At 37.9% G+C, this 20,226-nt stretch overlaps 1 protein-coding gene across 6 annotated transcripts in view; it reads left to right on the top strand.

Annotated features, from left to right (window-relative positions):
* The window catches only part of LOC124367760 (NAD(+) hydrolase sarm1), a 193,439-nt gene that overhangs the window by 148,077 nt on the left and 25,136 nt on the right, over positions 1-20,226 (top strand). The gene's annotated exons all lie outside the window — the stretch shown is intronic.

The following is a 20,226-nucleotide window of genomic DNA, read 5'->3' as shown; positions in this document are numbered from 1 at the left end:
ACTAATACACACTTTGGAATTGCTGGTTTACGAACGTGGTGGCCTCTTTTTAGCCGAGTCGTGTGATTATTATTATTTCCAGTTTAAAGGTCAATGATAGTGTACATGTTATTAAAAACAAAACAAACGCACATAACTGTTCAGTGTTGATTGCTTTCTCGCTCGAGCGCTATACCTCAGATATAAAGTGTAAGTAGATTACTAGAAATGTTAATGAATCAAGGACCGCATACGTAAACAAGTAAAAAATGAGACTTTCACCAAAGGAAAATATTTTAGTATTTATTGAGCAAAATGTGTTATATAACTTATTTTGCCACTTGAAATGTTTTAGCGATAAGATAGAGGTGATCTTTAAGATTAATTAATATAATTAATTATACTTTTATGCATCAGAAGACAATCATTGTGAAAAACATATACTATTTTATAAATAAAAATAAAGTTAGTTAAAACCTTCACTGCAACACGACTCACGTACCGACTTAGACCAATGTTACGTGCATCTACCGTAGTCACTGTGTTAAAAAGGTTGCAACAATTGCTTCTAATCATTTTAATTCGTTTATTGTGTCTTCGTTTTTAAACGGAAGTAAAATATTAATTGTGATTACGATATATGTTTACATAAGGGTTAATACCTTAGACTTAACGGGCGGTATAAATAAAGACAAAGAAAATACGATTTGTCCACTAGCGGGGCTGATCAGGTCTCATACTACATCAAATGCGGTATCCCTAAAATATAAATACACGTAAATATTTTACTACATTTATACTGCCAATTAATGTTTATTCTAGTTCATTCTTGTGTTCATTAATAAATAAAAAGAAACCCCTTTGCCTGTGTCGAAATAACTCAATCAGGTAAATAACTAGCTTGATAGAATGAAAGATGCATCATTTTTCCTGCACAGAAATGTGTAAATAAACGCCCCGAAATATGTGCTAGAATACACTTTCATTGCAACAGCTATATTGGTACGATTTTTGCCAAAAGAACAGTTCTAAAATGTTTTCCGAAACATTGCCGATTTTTGTCTATGACAACGTATCTTCTAATTAGGCTGTTGTTGATCAACACCCTAGTTTTAAAATATTGTCCATTTTTAATAGACGTTGTGACTAAACAAGGAGCAAAAGAATCCTGCATTCTTATTCATTAAGGCTCTGATTTATGATTCTCTCGATTACAGCCATATGAAGCTGGCGGCACAGATTCCAAAAAAAAAAAAAAAAAAAAAAAATACTTTGAAACATATTACATCGTTCGTTTAGGTTTATTTTTATTTTCAGCGTTATTTGGCATTCATAAAGTAAAATATTAAAAAAACAAAATGGTTGCCGCTAACTTCACACATTAACCAAAATACGCCAAAAACTTTTGGAATCAATTGTTTGGATTTGTTTATCTATTTTTATCGTTTGTTTGAGATTCAAGTGCAAAATAAAAAAAGACAAAATGGGCGCCGCTAGAACAATAGTAATTTAATATGAATAAATGTTTACGTTGATATGGGAGAAAGAAGTAGGCTACAAATAAGTGAAGCAAAAAATGTAAAAAAAAACAATACATCTGTATTTTTCAGTAGTTCTTGAAGAAAGATTTACTAACTTGCTTATGTAGAGAGGTTTTATATCTTGTCTTGAAATCAAATCAGAATCTTTGTTATAACAAATATCAACAAAAACCACATTTTCAGAATTTCCTGCCCATGGGACTACGCTGAGAGAATGGGTATGTTTTAAAAAGGTACATTAATAAGGTTGCAAAATTTGTTTAAGTCTAGGGCTCTGATTATAACCAAAAGAAGTGTAGCTGCTGTGCCCGGGAAGGGCTGTCACTTTTAAGAAGTTTGCGTTTACAAAAATTGACTAAAGGGTACATCTTAATTTCGGTTAGTTTCCTTATTGTTGGGTAATTAGTGGCGCTAGAGATAGAGCGACTGTGTTTTTGTTTTTTCTGAAAGCAGCTAAACAAACTATTGCAATATGTGTGTACATGTATATAATTAGAAGGTATTTTTTTGAAATGGGTGCCGCTAGCTTTACACAACTAGATTGGTGATTGTGTCCAAATCTCGCTGGTATGAAGAATGGGAAAGGAATTTGACAACTTCCGGATTCTAATAGTCAACAATGTAGTCAGTACCGTGATCTCCGTTATTTAGCCTCCACATGAAAGTGTTGGATTCCCTTCATTCGGTTGGTTCATTCGGTTTACTGGGTTCGTATTCGAAGAAACAGTGAATCTAGGAAGTAAAAAACTACACATTCAAAAACCCATTGCATTACCCCTACACGCTCTCTTTAATACTACCCTTAAATAGAATACATACTGATTATATCAACTTCTCCAGTTGGTAACCCATTTGGTTCACGGCGTTTCATGTTAAATTCAAATGTATTTGCAGAAACCCTGTCGTGAGGCCCATCTTGAAGAGGGTCTAATTAAGATCTTCGCTTGCCTAATACCCAACCGCTTGGAATTGTAATGAGTAAATCAGTAATTATGAAATTCCAAGGTGGTGATTTAACACTCGACTTGCGCGAATTCCCAACACTAATCAAACGTTTCCCACCTACGAGTCAGCGGCGTTGCGCTTTGATGTGCGGAGGCGCGGCCTACTTGATAGCATCCCACTCTGAGGAATGAAGTTGTATACTTAATTAATAGTGTGTTACCCATAATTATTATTCATTGGATTATTTATGTTGATCGAAAATCCGTATTTCCGTTTAAATATTGAGTTATTACTTGAATCTCAATGGCACGTAATAGTCTGTTAATAGTCTATTATGGTTTTGGTTTAATCTCGGTCATGTCTAATTATGATCTGTTTCACAAGATCCGTGTTTTTGTTGCCATAACTATGAGAGTGCTCCATAAATGTTTACCCACAAATCGCCAACTGTTATCTCAAAGTGTATGTTGTTACACTGCATTAAAGACTCTAGGGTCGGACCGGTGAAATAGTGAATTTGTTGTATTTTTGTTACCGCAAAAACACTTGACGAGGCACTGCGGTTGTATTCTGGGTGAGCACAGCACAACACTCTGAATAGAAACCGAAAAGTCGAGGTACTTCCTTCTCGGTCAATTAAGAATGGATACCCCACATCCAGACTCGAGTGGACCGTGAAGACATGGAGACCAAGAAGGACGTGTAATTTTTCGGCATGAAGCTAGACAAAATAATATGCGCTTTATGATCAACTATTGAACAAGTATAAAAGAACACTCTTTGAGCCATCTAACAAAATACCGTTGGCTTATGATAAACACGCAGCAGCCTTTCTCTTTTATCCTTGTTCCTGTGCAGTAGCGAGATTTTGGAGGAACATTACAGTATGAACGATACAGCCATAATGGCTTCCGTGAGGTGCAGATGAAGGAAGCAAGTCGGTTAGCGAGTACTTTTAGAACATATCCAGTTGCCCTCGTGGAAGTGGTGACTGTCCCAACCGTTTTACTCACTCTCGTTAGAAAACGGATTTATGGAAATAACGGAAAGACATCCGTTTTAAAATAAGAGTATGCATCATGCATGGAGCACTGCCAATAAGAGGCAAGAGGTCTTCAGACAGCTAGCTTGATTGGTGACATTCGAGAGTGGGTGGAACGAGGGTGTGCGGAGGTGAACATGACCTAATCCAGTTTCTCACTAGTATGGAATTGTGACAATTTCCGATGTTTCCTTTTAAAATGGCTAATGTCGGGAGCTCGAGTTTCTCTTCTTTGAAAATCCTCTTTCTCCTCAAGAAGATTAGAAGAAGTAAGGAGATTTCAAAACAGCCATTGGCCAGTTATTATTTATTTAATGTTTCATGTTCCCAGGTCTGCGTTTGTCTCTGTATGTAGAACAGAAAAAAGTAATACGGCTTCGAAGGAAGAAGCCACAGTATAGTCCTCCAAGGACTTGAAAGTAGCCCTCACCAACATGGCCTGATGACATTTGACGCGGTGTTGTGTTTGAGGCTGCTGACCACCAGCTGACCCCCTAACGTTGATACGGATCAGAAATATGTCACACACGTCAAATTAGCAACAGTGTTTGGCGCAGGGTGTTGAGGGGAGATTGAAATGCATCAGTCACTGTTTTGGTGCGGATTTTTCCAGTAAGCATTCTCTTGAGCAGTTCAATGCTTTGAACTGAAGGAATTTTTAGACCCCGAGAATCTCACTTCCAGTGAGCACTGACAGTAAACTATCGTACGAATGTTTGTCCGCAGTCGCTCAAGAACGATATTGAAAAAAGATGGATACACATGAAATCAATTTTCTTCCGTTTGCTTTGTACTATAAAAACCATTCTAAGTTAATCTTCTGGGTCCTGTTGGTTAGGAAGTAGAATAGCAGCATCACAAACACAGTGTCATACATAGTATTTATAAGTGAGATTCATGTTTCTTGAATAAATATGGAAAGGGCCTAACATGAATCCCTGCAGTGTTGCCAACCAGTGCGATCTCCAGAAGTAAATTGGAACCGCTCTAGTGTCTCCCCGCATTCTCCCAGACAGACCGACAGCTGATAGCCACATGGCCGCTACAATTCTCATACTGCTGTCATCAGCTGATCGTTAATGGCTGCTTTGTTTCTTCTCCTAGCGATAATATCGGTCTGTAGCATTTGTCTGGCCCATTTCCCGTGGCTACTCGGCGTACCCTGCGGTTTCACACGTGTGGTAGGGTTTCTTCTTCTTCTACGGGACAGCCTACTGCTATGCACTTAAGCCTCAAGGGCCTTTTGCGCACCCCGGAAGCACACCATGAGGCCTACCATCTATGATTTCAGCAGTTCCACAAACCGCCAAAAATAACCTATCAGGTCCTCCTGGGGAAATTCACCACCCCTGTCCAAACTACCAAAGATGGCATACCGCTCCCTTGCTATTGTAGGACAATCAAAGAGGAAGTGTTCGGCGGTTTCATCCTGCTCATCACACATTCTACAGAGCGGATCCTCCTGAAGGATGCTGACTCTGTGAAGATACTTCCTCAGGTGACCATATCCCGTGATCAGACCTATAACCCGAGAAGACATTGATTTACTTAGCGAGAGAAGGTCAGACGCCATTCGGGAGGAAGGCGACTGTAGTACCATCCATTCAGCTCATGCCCGGATGCAACCTCCACCTTATCTCATGTTCAGCGCGAACCCATTTCGAGACAGCCCCAAAGTTTACCGACGCGTGAGTCGTCTTTGACAATCGTCTTATTCAATTGATCTCTCGAACATTTAATCGAGTTTAGTGCTTTTCTGCTTACGGTTTGCAACTGTTTGAAACAATGTACTGCTGTTTACGAAATTCAAAGCAACTTAATGAATGTGTTCTACCACAGACAAAGGATTATCTTTGTTTCTCTGTAATAGTACATATACTCTTGTACTGTATGTTAACCGCAGTTAAACAGCTGTTTGTTTTTGAAACACCTCATTTAAAATGAACCTGTGTGTCAGACAGGGTCGTACTCAGCTTTAGCGGGCTCCGGAAAAGATTCGGCTCCGGGCCCCGATGAAATTGTTCAATAAAACCGGTCTGAGTACGGCCCTGGTATCGGATTAAACGTTACATTTAGTTAATACGCTTGGTACAGGTCCATAACAAAAATTTGCAATAAAATTATATATATATAATTTTAAACTTTAAAATTATATATATTAAAATTGTGTGTATATATATATATATATAGAGTTATATAATGGCTGTCCAAGTCTTGTTTCCAATGATGGTTAGGTATAAAGGTAGAAGGTACGATCTGTAAATTGTATACTACCTTCTACCTTCACACTAATCATCATTTGAAACAAGACTTAAAGCAAAAAACATTATATATATATATATATATATATATATATATATATAATGTTTTTTGCTTTAAGTCTTGTTTTAAATGGTGATTAGTGTGGAGGTAGTATACAATTTTCAGATCGTTTACGTAGGTAGTTGTGAATTACACCTTTATTAGTCATTTGAATAGTTCTTCATAAATTTTAAATGAATCAGTGGCGTATATAGAAAATTACTTCCGGGGGGAGGGGCCGCTGACATCTATAAAGGTTGATCTAGGAAGTATGTATGAAATATCCTCTAAAAATAGGGGCTCGAGAATATTCCTTCAGGAAATTTTTGAACTTTAAGACCTAATGAATATGTTTTTGCTTAAAAAAACTACAGGGTGCAATTTTAATGTTTGTCTTTCAAACTTTCAGGGGGGGGCGAAGCCTCCCCCTATATAAGCCAATGAAATGGGTTCAGTAGTTGCGTTTTCCAGCTGAAGATTAGTTTCTTGCATTCGAGTAAGAGGCCGGTTATGGGTAGCCGCCTGATTTAATAATCGAACGTAAATTTGCAATTGCTAATAAATTCAAAAAAACAATTTAAAATCGGTCGAGTGGGCCGTGGAAGTTGGCTGCCCAGATTATTATTGAAATCAGAATACTCGCCGCTGGCTTGTTTATGACTCCGTGGCGTGGCGCAGGTATGTTTACATGTAGCCTGTCGTTGCTGCCTTTGCTTGTTTTTTTCCGTAGCTTCCGAGCTCCCACTACATCCTGCCTGACAAGGTCGCACGCTCCATTCACGTAGAAATCCTCCATTTCCACCACTATATTTACGACCTAAGATTGGTGCACGTCGATTGGAAAATTGAGGTTATTTTTACTCCTGTGGTCTTTGACTCACTTGTTATCAAGTACAACAGCAACACGTGCAAGAGTTTAATTAGGCATTTAAACTACATCCAACCTTTATCCGATCAGCATTCTCATTAATGCAATATGAGCTAACAAAACAAAATTAGAACACGGTTAAGTTTTTTTTAACCTTTATTAATTTATAAAACAAATGTTAATAATTTCACATTCAGTATAGTAGAACAAAATGTTTAGTATAAAGATTCAAAATATAAATATTGACGTAAAAAGTGTACTAAATAAAATTCTTTATACGCATGAGCAAGTAAATTTAGCCATGAATAATAAAATTGATATATTTATTACGACTGTCAAAACATTTATAACGTCAAAGTATGGTGCAAATTATTTTGCAATTGTTATTCTATAATTATTGTCCAAATTACATTTCATTATGTCGGATATGTTCTTGTCCAAATTCTGTAATTTGTATTAATAAAGTTAACTAACGTTTAAAATTAATTAGTTAGGAATATTTTTGTTCCTAAACCGAAAACACGATAACAACTGCGAAATTTGTAGTGTTACGAAATATATTTGTGTAAAACTTAATATATGCTGTAGGCTACTTAATTTATCGTAAATAACGCTAAAAATTACACAATCTCGGTCCATTATACCTTTTACTCAAGAAGGCGGTCAATAAATCTATAAGGTTATCTGCCATTAGCCTCTTATTAGAGCAAAGCACTTTACAATCGGAGCGGGAACAATGGGTCTTGTTTGCGCATGCGTAATCTAACTGCTTCGCTTCATAGCGGCTTCAGTCACGTGGTCTGTCACCTGATGACGGCGCGTATGTCCAAACTGTTTCGAAACAATGTCCAAAATCGTGCTTCGTCAACGAAGAGAAGAGACAATTTTGTGGTGTACGTTGCAGTTAACGCTTATTGGCTGAGCTTTAGCGAAGTTCATCACCCTAGAGCTGGTACTATTTCACTTCTTGCCTGTCCGCACGATTATTGGACATTATTGTGAAGAAGTAATTTTATTGGAAACAGCTGATCATATTTTATCAGCAGCGGGCAAGTTGCGTCTGGCGTTCTTATCGCGTTTTGATAATTTCCATCCTTTTCCTATTTGTGGCATATTTGTAGTTTAGTGCCGTTTACAACAATAATCGTTTTATGAATTACCTTTTATTACAAATGCAGTAATAAATTTGATCAAAAGTAACAACAGTAATCATTTATATATCTAAAAGAATCTTCATGTAGGCCTAGTTGCTAATCTTGTAAAGTAGTGTATCCTATGTGTATTCACTAATACGTTAGGCATGCTGTTTCTGTTTTTTTTCAGTCAGACAAAGTAGTTATTGTGATCATATCATCATTTTTGGAGCAGATCACGTGAAGTTCCACTGATCATATGAATCTAGTGCACGGAATCAGTTCCGTTAACATTCTTTCTGTCCTTGATTGTGGCTCTGGAAGGGGGTTTCTTATGATCTACGTCAGCTGTAATAAAATGACCTTGAAATTTCAAGAAGAAAGAACAATTTAAAACTCACGCAAATTTACGCCCTTTTTAATGTTAGTGCTACGGGAGATGTCTCAATTTGAAGATATAATTAGTAACCAACCAAACGCTCTTTAGTTTTTTCGATATTTATTGTGATACTCAGTAAAAATTTCAAACCTGTTGTTTAAATATTTAAAAAAAAGATGCACTTAAAAAAAAACTAAAAAGCGTTCGAATGTGTACTAATTATGTCTTTACAATGAGACATCCCCCATTAGACTCGGAAAAAATAAAGGCGGTCTAACATTGTCCTTATGAAGATAAACTGTTGGTCATTTTATTACAACCGGCACTTATGTTGTTTCGTTTAGTAATATTGGGATAATACTAATTCTAAACAATATTTTTTAGTTTTTATAAAATTTTTAAAAATATATCAGAAAATAGACTACTGTATGACTCGTATAGATAGTGTTCTGATTGTTTCGACACGTGTAAATCATATAAACTTCCAAGAAAAGCACGTGCTGGGGGGTGAGGTAATCTCAGTAACGAGGGCAGGGGGTGGCTTGCCCCGGGGGGTGAGGGGAGACGGTTGTGGTCGTTAGATCAATACGGGGTCGCCACCGCCGGCTTCCTCAGTGAGTCTTCGCGACCTGAAGCCTCCGGATGGTATGGGACACGGGTCCCTCAGGGTGGTCAGGGTCCTTAGGGTCCTCAGGGCCGCGCTGATCCAACCCTCGGCGCCGCGTGCCTTCCGCAGAGGACTCGGCACCATGGACTTCGACGAAGAGGCAAGTACCAGTTTAATTATACAACTCTCGCTTCTAGAGCGATTGTCTTTATCTCTGTGTCACGATAAGAGGACACCATCGAACTTTGTTTTTTGTAAATGTTTACTCTGTACACAATCCGTTCGAATCTTGTACAGCACCGAAGTATTTTACTTTTTATCTGAATACTGTTTTCTCAAATCGGTACGATTGAATTTCGTACAGTTCTTTTCTGATTGCAAGTTCTCAAAATATAGTAAAAATTCCATCCCACAAGAGTCATTCGATGATCATGGTTCAACGGTCAATACACACTTTTTATATCATTTATATTTGTGAAGTCGCCTGTTTCGAAAGGTCTCGTCCGAAAAATAAATAAATCGGAAAAGTATTGTATTCTTTACATTTAGTAGTATTTATAAGTTTTTCCAGTTGCTCCAAGCCTTCAATATCATTTATAGACCACAGTAGTTGCACAGACAATGTATTTGCGATATGTTCCGTTTTTTGACGTCAATATTTAATGTAAAAGAACTGAAATTCAAAGATACAATTTTATAATTAATAGTTATAAATTGCTTTCTCTCAGCAGCATGATTCGTATGGTAATTGAAAATGGGAATTCAAAAAGGTTTTCATCAATTACGGTACTCTAAGTCGATTTAAAAAAGAGACAGTGAGATAGGTACCGCAGCACACATCGTGAGCTAAGCAAATTTTCACCCGCCTAGATGAAATAAAAAGCAGACATCTTTTGAGGCTCTTGTATTAATGGGATTAATTTACACACGTGAAGTGCCTAATGAATACGGTTAATTTATGTTTGAACGTGGGTTTCGTAAACAATAAACAGGTAGGAGGTGGACGGTATGCACAGTAGGAGGCAGTATTTATATGCGAGGAGGGAGTGAATGTTTGATCAAGACGGTAGAGTTACAATCGATAGTTCTGGAAGCTCGAACACGTGACCTCCACTGCAATGGGTCTGTAATCGGTCTATCTCGTTGTTTCACCGTTGTCAAGCAATCTCAATGCAGATACCATACTACTGAAGACACTTCCTTAAGTTCTCAGTGACAATGGTAAGAATGAAGATAATTACCAAAGTGTAATTTCAAAATCTGAAAATTGTATTATCCTAAGAGATTTCTGAGAGAATTTATCGCTCTTATAATTACCAATTAATTACAATTACTTGAACCTTATCAAAGAACCCCGTTTATATTCTCTCCTGGTGATAAAATTCCCCAAAATCGCTCACGATTGTTAAATTCCCAGATTGAAAATTTTTAGTTTATTAAAAAAATTGTAGGCCTAATAAAAATTCTCACGCCATCGAGAAAATTACACTTACAAAGTACCTACGCATTTTCTCCATTATTTAACAAGCTTTCTTGTATAGTTAATTAAAAGCTGCAGATTTAATTTCATTCCAACGGCTATGTAGGTTATCTTCGCCAAACCAATGAGACGACAATGAAAATTACACAAATAAATAAATTAAATACTTTTTTCCCCACGCCATCGAGACAATTACAGTTAGTGTAATTACTCGTATAAAGTACGTACGAATTTTCTCCATTATTAAACAGCCTTCCTTGTATAATTAATAGTTGCAAAGACTTTATAGGTTATAGTCACCATACCAATGAGACGACAATGAAAATTACAAGAAACTCTCGTTTCTATTAATCCTATCCAACATTTTCCGCTTTTACCCTTCTTGGCAACACTGTTGGTGACGTGTAATGCGGACTGCGTGTTTTGTGGCCGTGATGCTCACGGAATCACGGACCTGCAGAGTTCCAACACTTGAATAACAGCCTGAATCTTTTCCAAGCCACTGGTGACATCACTTTGAATTTGCAGTACATTCTTCTACAAAACACCAGTTGTGTTACATTATTTTTATAGAATAATTGTTTGCAACACCCAAATCAGAATTTTTCTTGGAGGTAAATTCATAAAAATGTCACAAAACGATTTGGCAATCAGTCCTCCGTGGATTTTTCACCTAAACAGGTGTGTGCTGATAGAAATTACAGCGTTTATAGCAAATAAATTAATTGAGCTCAACTCATTCTAAAGCACTTCAACGTAACTTTTGAACTGTCTTGTTAAAACAGAGGAGTTAACGTGGGTTTTCGTTATCAGTGCTGCGACGGCTGCGGTTAATCGATAGAGACGTATTGTAACCAATCGATTGTGAATAATCAATCAATTATTCTTTAGCTACACTCAACGAAAATTAGATTTTCCAGCTACTTTTAATTCGCTCGCCTTCAACCACAACATTTGCTTTCACTGTCTTCTCAAACACTAGATGAAGGTTTCGTAACATTTTCAGGAACACAGGTAATGGTAGTAAGAGGAGCAGCTATGATGGAAGTTGATTTGGAGGGCTGGTGAAGGTTGGTTTGATATAATTTATGTTTTCGTATAATAATAATCTCGTTATTGCATTTAATAATTTCTGACATTGTATCGCAATCGTCAACTTTAATAAATTTTGTAAATCAGTCAGACATACATTTTCTAAATTCATACAGACACATCCATTTCGACATCAGATCCAGCGTTTATTTCTTGATTTCTAAATTTCCCAGCGGCTCATCATGAATTCTTCAACAGAGTAAAACGCTTTAGACCAGAAGGCGCTTGAGACGAGTTTTAAATTGATTTGTGTTGTTTGAATTTTTACACTTTCAGGGAGCCTGTTGATTAGTCTGACACCAACTTGTTGCGGGAGGTGTTGAGACAACTTCAGCCTGTTGCTGTGTTCTGAAGTTGTCTCTGCCTCTGATTTCATATAGGTGAACTTCCCTGCCACGAACCAAGACACACTTGTACAAGCAGTACATAATCACGTTAGAAATATAGTCAGCAATCCATGCTACCTGAAAGATTAGTACTTGTATACTGTAGATTCCGAGTAACTTGCCTAATGATGTGCATTCTCGATTAATCTCAATGATCGAAGATAATCAAGAACTTCGTGTTTTCAAAACGATGAACGATGAAAGGTGTGATTGCCGATTGATATCCTTCGCGAGAGCCACTGGACAGAAAGTTCTGAGTTAGAACGTCTGCGTCTGGCCAGTGTGAATCATGGCATTGTGATCATTGGCTGCCAGTCAGGATCTGAATGGAAGGTCCACCTGCACTTTGTCCGCGCCAGCCTCTTCTCCGAGTCTGTGTTCTTCTGCGATGCATCGTGAGTCAGCCAGGCCTTGCTGCCGAGTTGGGCGGCGATCAGCTGGCACGGTCTCGCTCAACAGCTGGTTTTGACGGCTATTTTCGTGAGCGGGGCGGGAGTCTAGCGCTAGCGTCTGACTCGCTGTCGGCAGTCCGAGGAGGAACATGACCGCGCGGGTATGTCTGCCGTTCCTTGGCCCGTCAGACGCGGTGTGCTCCGCAGATGGAACGACAGAGACAGCCAGGTAAACCCGTAAATAGCCGACCTCCTCCACCGCGCCGCAAAGCTAGCCAAATCTGTTCCGATAGGCTTCATTTGATCGGTTTCTCGGATACGACCAACGGCGATCCTTGACTTTTCTAAATCCGTCTGACCTTCTCGGTGGTCTGACTAATTTTCACGATTACTCCGAGCCGCACTGGAAAATTGAGTACATTCAATCTTCTCAGACTCTGCACATGTTCTAAAGTAAGTTTCATGCTGTGTATTTAACAACATGAAAATTACTGGAGGCTACAAACCATCCTAGACGGTTTGTAATTATGCGCTGGCCAATTCAGATTTGTCACCCACAATCATGGAATTTGTATTATAAATTTCTAATTTAGAAAATTATGATCTGAATTTGGTTCACGTTTAAGGGCTAATCGAGAAACGTCTTCTTTAGCTCTGCGCGACCCAATTTCAATACCATATCATTATTTTGTACCTAATATGCCTGAAATTAAATTGCGGCTATCCTAATTTGCTTTTTTAGTTTCTTTTTTATACATTTCAAATTGGTCATGTGTTATTATTGACCAAAGATCATCAATTTGTAACCCCGTCTTGCATAGCCGTATGTATTCGATCGAGTTATACTTGAATAACTCCTATCTGTGAAATACGAGAGTTTGAGTATATTTACTGACCTAAAATATAAATTATTCATGTTATTTTAAAGTATGCTATCTCGCGCACATTTTGCGGTTACGATGGTTTAAGTGATATTTTAAAACAAATTATATTACTTATTCAACTTCACGGCAAAACATGTAAGATTGAGGATTCTTATAATTTGTGGATTAGATACCCGCCATCTAAAGAAATTTCAATTCTATTGGTAAAGTTAGACCTGGATCGGTTGATTATCGGTGTTCTTGGGATAGTGGGAAACAAGAAGCCATCCCAAACCACCTGAACTACGATCTTATTAAAATGGTATCTCTGTTGATTGCAATACCCCGGATAGTCTATATCTGATTTAGACTTGTTTTATTCTAATTAATAGTACATATTGATCCTGGAATACATATTTACACAATTTAGGCACTCACAAAACCCAAAAAGTATCAACACAAATACTCCAAATAAGGTGTTCAGCTTCCTTCATGAGCCACGTGTTGCTTTTGCTCAAGGTTAAAAAAGACATCAATTACAAGTTTGATTACATTACTCTCTATTGTAATCTATGACAGAAAATAACGTAAACTTTATTGACTAAGGACGATGTCACTTAATTTCAATCTACTCGTCAACGGCTTCCTATTTTTATACAATTGAAAAGGCGATAACTAACAGGCATCACCCCATCCTCATCATCCCCTCACCCTCTTCTCGCTGCATGCTATCGGGAGGCAAATCTTGGAAACGCCAATGCTAAGAACCGAAGAGGAGTCAGAGTGTTGACAACACCAAATCCGACGCCGCTGAGTTGAGGGAGGTGATGGCCATTAGTTGGTATTGTGAGTCCTCTGGACCACAATGGCTGTTGTGGCCTTGGCAGTTTGACAGCTGCTAGTTGAATATATCAGCAGTCATTGTCGGATGCTATGTAATAGGTCTCGAGTGTTGTTTGTCCGGATATAGGTAGCAGGAGAGTATAGTGTGCCTTACCAGTTGGTTAGCAGGGTACTGTAACATCTCTATTTCTAAAGATCAAAATAACTAATTATAATCGGAACGTTGTTTATGTTAAACTAGATTATTGATTTTAGATGATAGATCCATTCAATTTAGGCCTTGATGGCTGGGAGGAAGAATCACGACGTTAGCTACAACCTTTGATGCACCAGGAATGTGACAATAACCCATCCAACTTACCTTTAGCCCTTGATGGCTGGTAGGAAGAATCACGACGTTAGCTACAAACATAGGTACACCAGGAATGTGATAAGAACTCGTTCAACTTACCTTTAGTCCTTGATGGCTGGGAGGAAGAATCACGACGTTAGCTACAAGAATTGGTGCACGAGGATTGTGGCAAGAACCCGTTCAACTTACCTTTAGCTCTTGAATGGCTGGTAGGAATAATCACAACGTTAGATACAAACGTAGGTGTACCAGGAATGTGACAAGGGCCCGTTAAACTTACCTTTAGCCCTTAATGGCTGAAAGGAAGAATACGACGTTAGCTAAAAACATAGATGTACCAGGATTGTGGCAAGAATACGTTTAACTTACCTTTAGCTCTTGATGGCTGGGAGGAAGAATCACGACGTTAGCTACAAAACATAGGTGCACCAGGAATGTGACTGCGGACGATGAGGCCAGCGAAGAAAGTAAATGACATTTTTGAGAATGAAGAAAAACGTGATATTCCTACAGTGTTGCCAAATAGTGTGATCTTCAATGTTAAATATAGAACAGCTCAAGTGTAATTTTCTTGACCACTGGAAATGAGAACAGGTACTGGACTGTACCTGTTAGCTGTTAGTCGTTCATAACGCACATCCATGTGACAAAATAACGTGATACCAATGGATTTTACAATTTTTACCCTTAAACTTATTTTAAATGTCAAAAACCACTGACCAACACGTTTTACAAAGTATAGTATAAAGGGTTCAAGGTCTGACCCTCGAGATCGAGATAGGCAACAAAATTAATTTCTGTCAACACATATCAGTTTGGGTTTTACGTATTGGCTTAAATTCTTTTTATTTTATTTTTCGAATATTTTGTGATACATTTGTTGGTATTTCCCTATTAATTTGATAAGTATTATTGAAATGAAACTGTTAACCTAGGACCTCACTTGGGTGGAAAATACTTTCCAAAAAGATTACAAACACAAAGGGCACGTGGAGTAATAAAATCAGCTTTCATAATATGATCAATCACACGTATTTATGACAACACGAACCAGTCCCCATAAACAAAATCTATATAGGTGGTATTTAAATTGGTTGCATGAATTTATTGGCTGTTGTTCAATGCGTATTACCTTGTAACGTGACCGTCCATTGTCTTGCTGCGTCCATTGTCCTCTCAGCGTGAGACATCACCGACGAATTAGGCAAGAAGACTATAAGGTCATATTAGATATGTTACTGGTGGTTTAAGCATAATAGAATCTGTGATGTATTTAGAGATACCAACAGCACGTTCAGTTATTGTGTGTAGAATATCATAGATTCTTCAGCCAAAAGCGTTGTGCAGTCATGTACCTTTTATTGTTTATCAATTGGGATTCTCTAATTTAGCCGCTAATTAGGACTCAAAGTGTATTTGTTCTTCGGCTCAAACTTAACTAACAGTTTCGGAAAATACGTTTATGTGCCAAATTCAGAACCAATTTGCTACAAAAAATATTTTATAGCTCTTGAAACTGTAGCTCAACTTCTAAAATAAGTGCTTCTTGGGTTTCATGTGGTCCATACCTGAACTCACGATACTTCTTTTATTTACATCAACAGTACTATATCCCACAAATTCTTTCCCTTTCCTTGACGCATCACCACCAATAACAACTCACCTAAGGCATAAAACATAGTCCATAGTCCTGGAGGAATATTGAAATTGTAAAAGACTCAGGCCATAAAGAGACCCTAAGCAGTTAACCTTGAGAGGTACGATGCCAGAAGGCTTTCATTGTTGCAGGCGTATATGCTCTGTAATGTTTCGATACTTTAAGAGTGCAAGTAAATCCTCAATTTATAGCCCATACACGTCAATGTAGACCAGGAGAAAGACTATCAATAAATAGATCTGAGCACCGAAGAGTTTCTGCTTACTGTGAGTCCATGGTTGTTTGGGTAGCTGCCCACGACCGACGGGCGGATCAAGTAGTATTTCCGTTACTTGTGACAAATGACCTCTCTTTTGTGATTTTGCCAGGCACATTTTGGTCTCTTAGTGTGGACATCTTCTTGGGTTTGTTCTGGGGTTTGCTGTTCTTTTCTGAGGATTGTAAAAGACAGACTTGGAGAAGTTAGAATAAATTTACCAACTTATGGTATGACAAGTTTATATTCATGATCATATGAATTTCTAAACAGGGTGGCTAAGACGATGCAAGGTCGTGTTAGTATGTATGATCTGGTCATCTAGGTTCTTGACGATTCAGAGGGAATAAATGAGGAACTGTGAACGTTGCAGTGCAGAATCCTAGAAGAATCTCGATTATCGTTAATGGTTGCAGATATTTCTAGCAGTCAATCAGAATTTAATTTGTGTCTTAGATATGCAGAAAATCCCGTTGCTTTTGAGCACTTCCATGTTAATCAACGGTAAGAAATTTTTGGGAATAACCCTGTTGTAACAGACCTACAGTATACATATATCGTACATAGATAAGAGATGTACGGCGTGACCCACATGTATTACTGAACTTCGAAGTTTACTTCTAAAATTTGTAGTGCTAATCGAATCGGATTCCCGAATGAACCGTTTCTAGCATATCCTATAGCGCGATTTTAGATTTAAATAAGCCACCAAGCCTAAAGTCAGTCATGATGTCCCTTATGGCAAAGTTTATCTCTACTGCACCATATATTATTTATATAGGTATTGTAGTATAACAGTTTGTACTTTCATTTTTAATGATTACAAGTAAATCTGTACTGTTTTTTTGGCACACAAAAAAACATTATAGTGGGTTCATTCTGTAGATGAAAGAAGATATTGTCATTCATAAGATATTAATCAAGGGAACATTTTTTACTTTCTTGAATCATAGGCTACTTATGGTACACCGTTGATTATTTTTACCCATCTTTTCATGTCATTAGGATGTCCACTTTATTGGTCTGGATGAACTTCGAAAGTCTGAATTCTTAGAAACGGACGCTGATCACTTTAGAATAGAAAGATCATAGCGGGTTATGAGAAAGCAGTGTTGCCAATGACAGAGAAAATTGATACGTAACAAATTCAAGGTAGATTGAACAATAGCCCGACAGTATTGAGAGGAGAGGGTGACTCATGAAGTTCTCGCAGCCAAGTGACGTCCGGATTTAGCTAATGGGACGGTAATGTCATTGTTTTCACAGTTGGCCATCCTGTTAGCTACCGAGAGCACAGGTGCCACAGGTGTGTTGTGTTGTGCATGGCTCACTAGCGCTACTGTTCGGTCCAGCATCAAACATGAAAGTAAGTCGCCAACGGTTTGTTTACCTTTTGCAACCTTGTCATAAGTAACTACCTTCAACCGAACATATTAGTTTTACTTTGTAATTGTTTCTGTTGAACGTTTAGGTTCAGTGATTAGTTTACAGTTAATCGGAGTGGTTTGTTAGAACTACAAACATAACCTCAAACTTGATCGCGACCTCTCTTCTCTGTTAAAGTGTCAAGTTTAATACGATCAAACTTTATCATAGTTCTTTTATTAGTAGTTAGCACGAATTTTACCAACGAAGGAACGAAAGAAGAAAACAGTAATCTCATGTGAAAGAAACAGCATGTCTCTGTACAATTGCACTTCTTCAGTAATACAAGAAATTATTAACACTTCGTTTAGAAATCTGCAATCTGTTCTCTTCCTTTGGTGGATCAGGAATCGTCCAAATAATGAATTATCTCACGTAACTCTTCCGCCAATATTTTCTTTATAAGGTGAAAGGTTTGACACATTAAAGCCTTACCAAATCAAGAGTCCAAGAATACAACCCATTCTTTACATTTTATTCTGGTGTATTTCTTTTTATTCTGGATTAAATTTTAACTTTTACTCGTACAATTTTGTGACTAACTTTCCTAGAGTGGGGTTCCCTAATTTGTCTCTATAGGAAAGTTACAAAAGACGTGTCAAAAACAACAACAAAATGATGTTATTGTTATTATCAGTGAAAACGACAATCTGTCTTATGATCAAAATTAGTTATACCACATTCATTCATTATTAATTATCATTAATCATTATTTTCATCAGTACGATTTTATCAGTCTTGAATACTGCAGTATCTTGAAGTGGGCAAGAAAATGTGTGCGCCATTTAAATCAACCGTTTAAAACTCTATGCAAAGAATGATTAATGTTCAATATTCCAACCGTGAACTCGTAGTTTTCTGCCTTCTTTAAGTTAAACGAATCACCATAATGTGTATAAAAGTAAATAAACAAGTGGATGAATGTCGTTTTAATTATTTCAATGTTTCGGCAATCTGTTCTTCGGTCTATTATTTTATATTATGCACTATCAGCATTATAAAATTATGATTGTTTACAATTAGAGTGTGTCGCTGTGTCTGTTATGTCATTGTTCTCTCCCTCAGATCCCCTCTTGAGATTGTCAGCTAAGAAGAGAACAATTAGTAAACCTTCCAGTGATCGCATTAACTAATTTATTGATAAGAGTATACGTACACAATTTTGCCAGGCGCTTTAACAGAATATATACAGCAAGTCATAAACGTAGACAGGAAAATTTGGGGGGGGGGAGGTCCAGACAACTGATATTTTCCCGTAGTGGACAGAGAGCAAGGTCACATTTCCTTTAAAAAGTTCTTGACCCGTTTCTTTTTTGAGAACGATCGTTCAGCAGTACATGTAAGAAATACTGAATTATTTAAATAATAATAATCGTTTACTAAAAAAGTAATTGAAAAAGTTAAAAGTTTGGGGAGGGTCCGGACCCCTTGGACCCCCTCGCTGGCTACGCCCTTGCAGCAGGAGTTGGGGGACCACAACATGTGGACGATCAACATATCTCACTTCAAAATCCTTATAAAGTCATCGGAAGTAGGCCACTCGACAAAGGCGAAACGCCATGCCAGCCGACCCATTCAACCCACAGACCAAAGTAAACACAGTCTGGTTTGTGTTTACTATCGCTATTTCTGGACGCGTGTAAACACGCGCGTGCTCTCTCGTGCGTGCAAGTGCGTGTGCTCACATCGCTTTCCTCCTTTAGATTCATACTTCATACACCCATGGATATGATCGAACTATATACACCGTACGGCAACGAACTGTTGGACGATTAGAGTACATCGTGAAATAAATAATTTTACGACGCTTGTAATAAGTAACAAAGTAAATTCATTTCCCATCCGTGTGTGTGTCTCATTCACTCCTCATCCTGTGGGCAATACAGTATATTAAGCTAACAATTAATTTCGCTCAGAAGTTTGTTAGATCTTTGGGGAAGAGAATGATCAGTCCAACAGAATTTTTAGTACGAACACAATAACAATAATATAGATTGTCACACACTTAGTGTTGTGATGGGATCGGGGCTGGATTTACATATGAGCTGAATGGGCTAATTTGCAGAATATTTGTTAAGTATTATTTCTTCCCAGAATCTATCAGAGATTATATCAGTAGAACAACATTCGCAGAATGTCACATACAACAGTTATCTTCTTAGGAAGCATAACGGAGTTCTAGAAATCGCACCTAGATGTCAGTGTGGACATAGCTAAATAGTTCTTTGAAACGCACGATTCTCTGGAATGCCCTTGCGTGCTATTTTTGGCACCAGGACGTCATCTCTAGCCCTGTGCGGCGGTGCAGCTTTGCGGGGACAGCCAGTCTGTTTGTGTACGTCCTGTTTGGTGTTCGTTCCCCTTCCGGGCCGTGTGTGGCGCAATGTTTGTTGATGTTTGCCCTTGTGCGGTAGAACCATGAAGTACGTTGACTGGTTGTTTGTCGACACCGGGTGCGTGGACCAGCTGTATAACTGGGAGATAATCGCTGTAAGATAACATAATTGTAATTGTGTGCTCTCGACGTGAATTTTACGTTTCTGTCTGAAAAGTAAATGACTGAAATTATGATTTTCGTGTAAAGTTTCAACAACTTGTTTGATTTTCTCTCTACACGAATGGATGTTTAACTTTTAGAAATGTTTTGTCTTTTTCTTGGATGTTGCATTTATTGCATTTTTTGTA

Source organism: Homalodisca vitripennis, chromosome 8, assembly GCF_021130785.1.
Source record: "Homalodisca vitripennis isolate AUS2020 chromosome 8, UT_GWSS_2.1, whole genome shotgun sequence".
Lineage (NCBI taxonomy): Eukaryota > Metazoa > Arthropoda > Insecta > Hemiptera > Cicadellidae > Homalodisca > Homalodisca vitripennis.
Note: the sequence above shows the minus strand (reverse complement) of the source record. Positions and strands in the feature narration are given on the sequence as shown.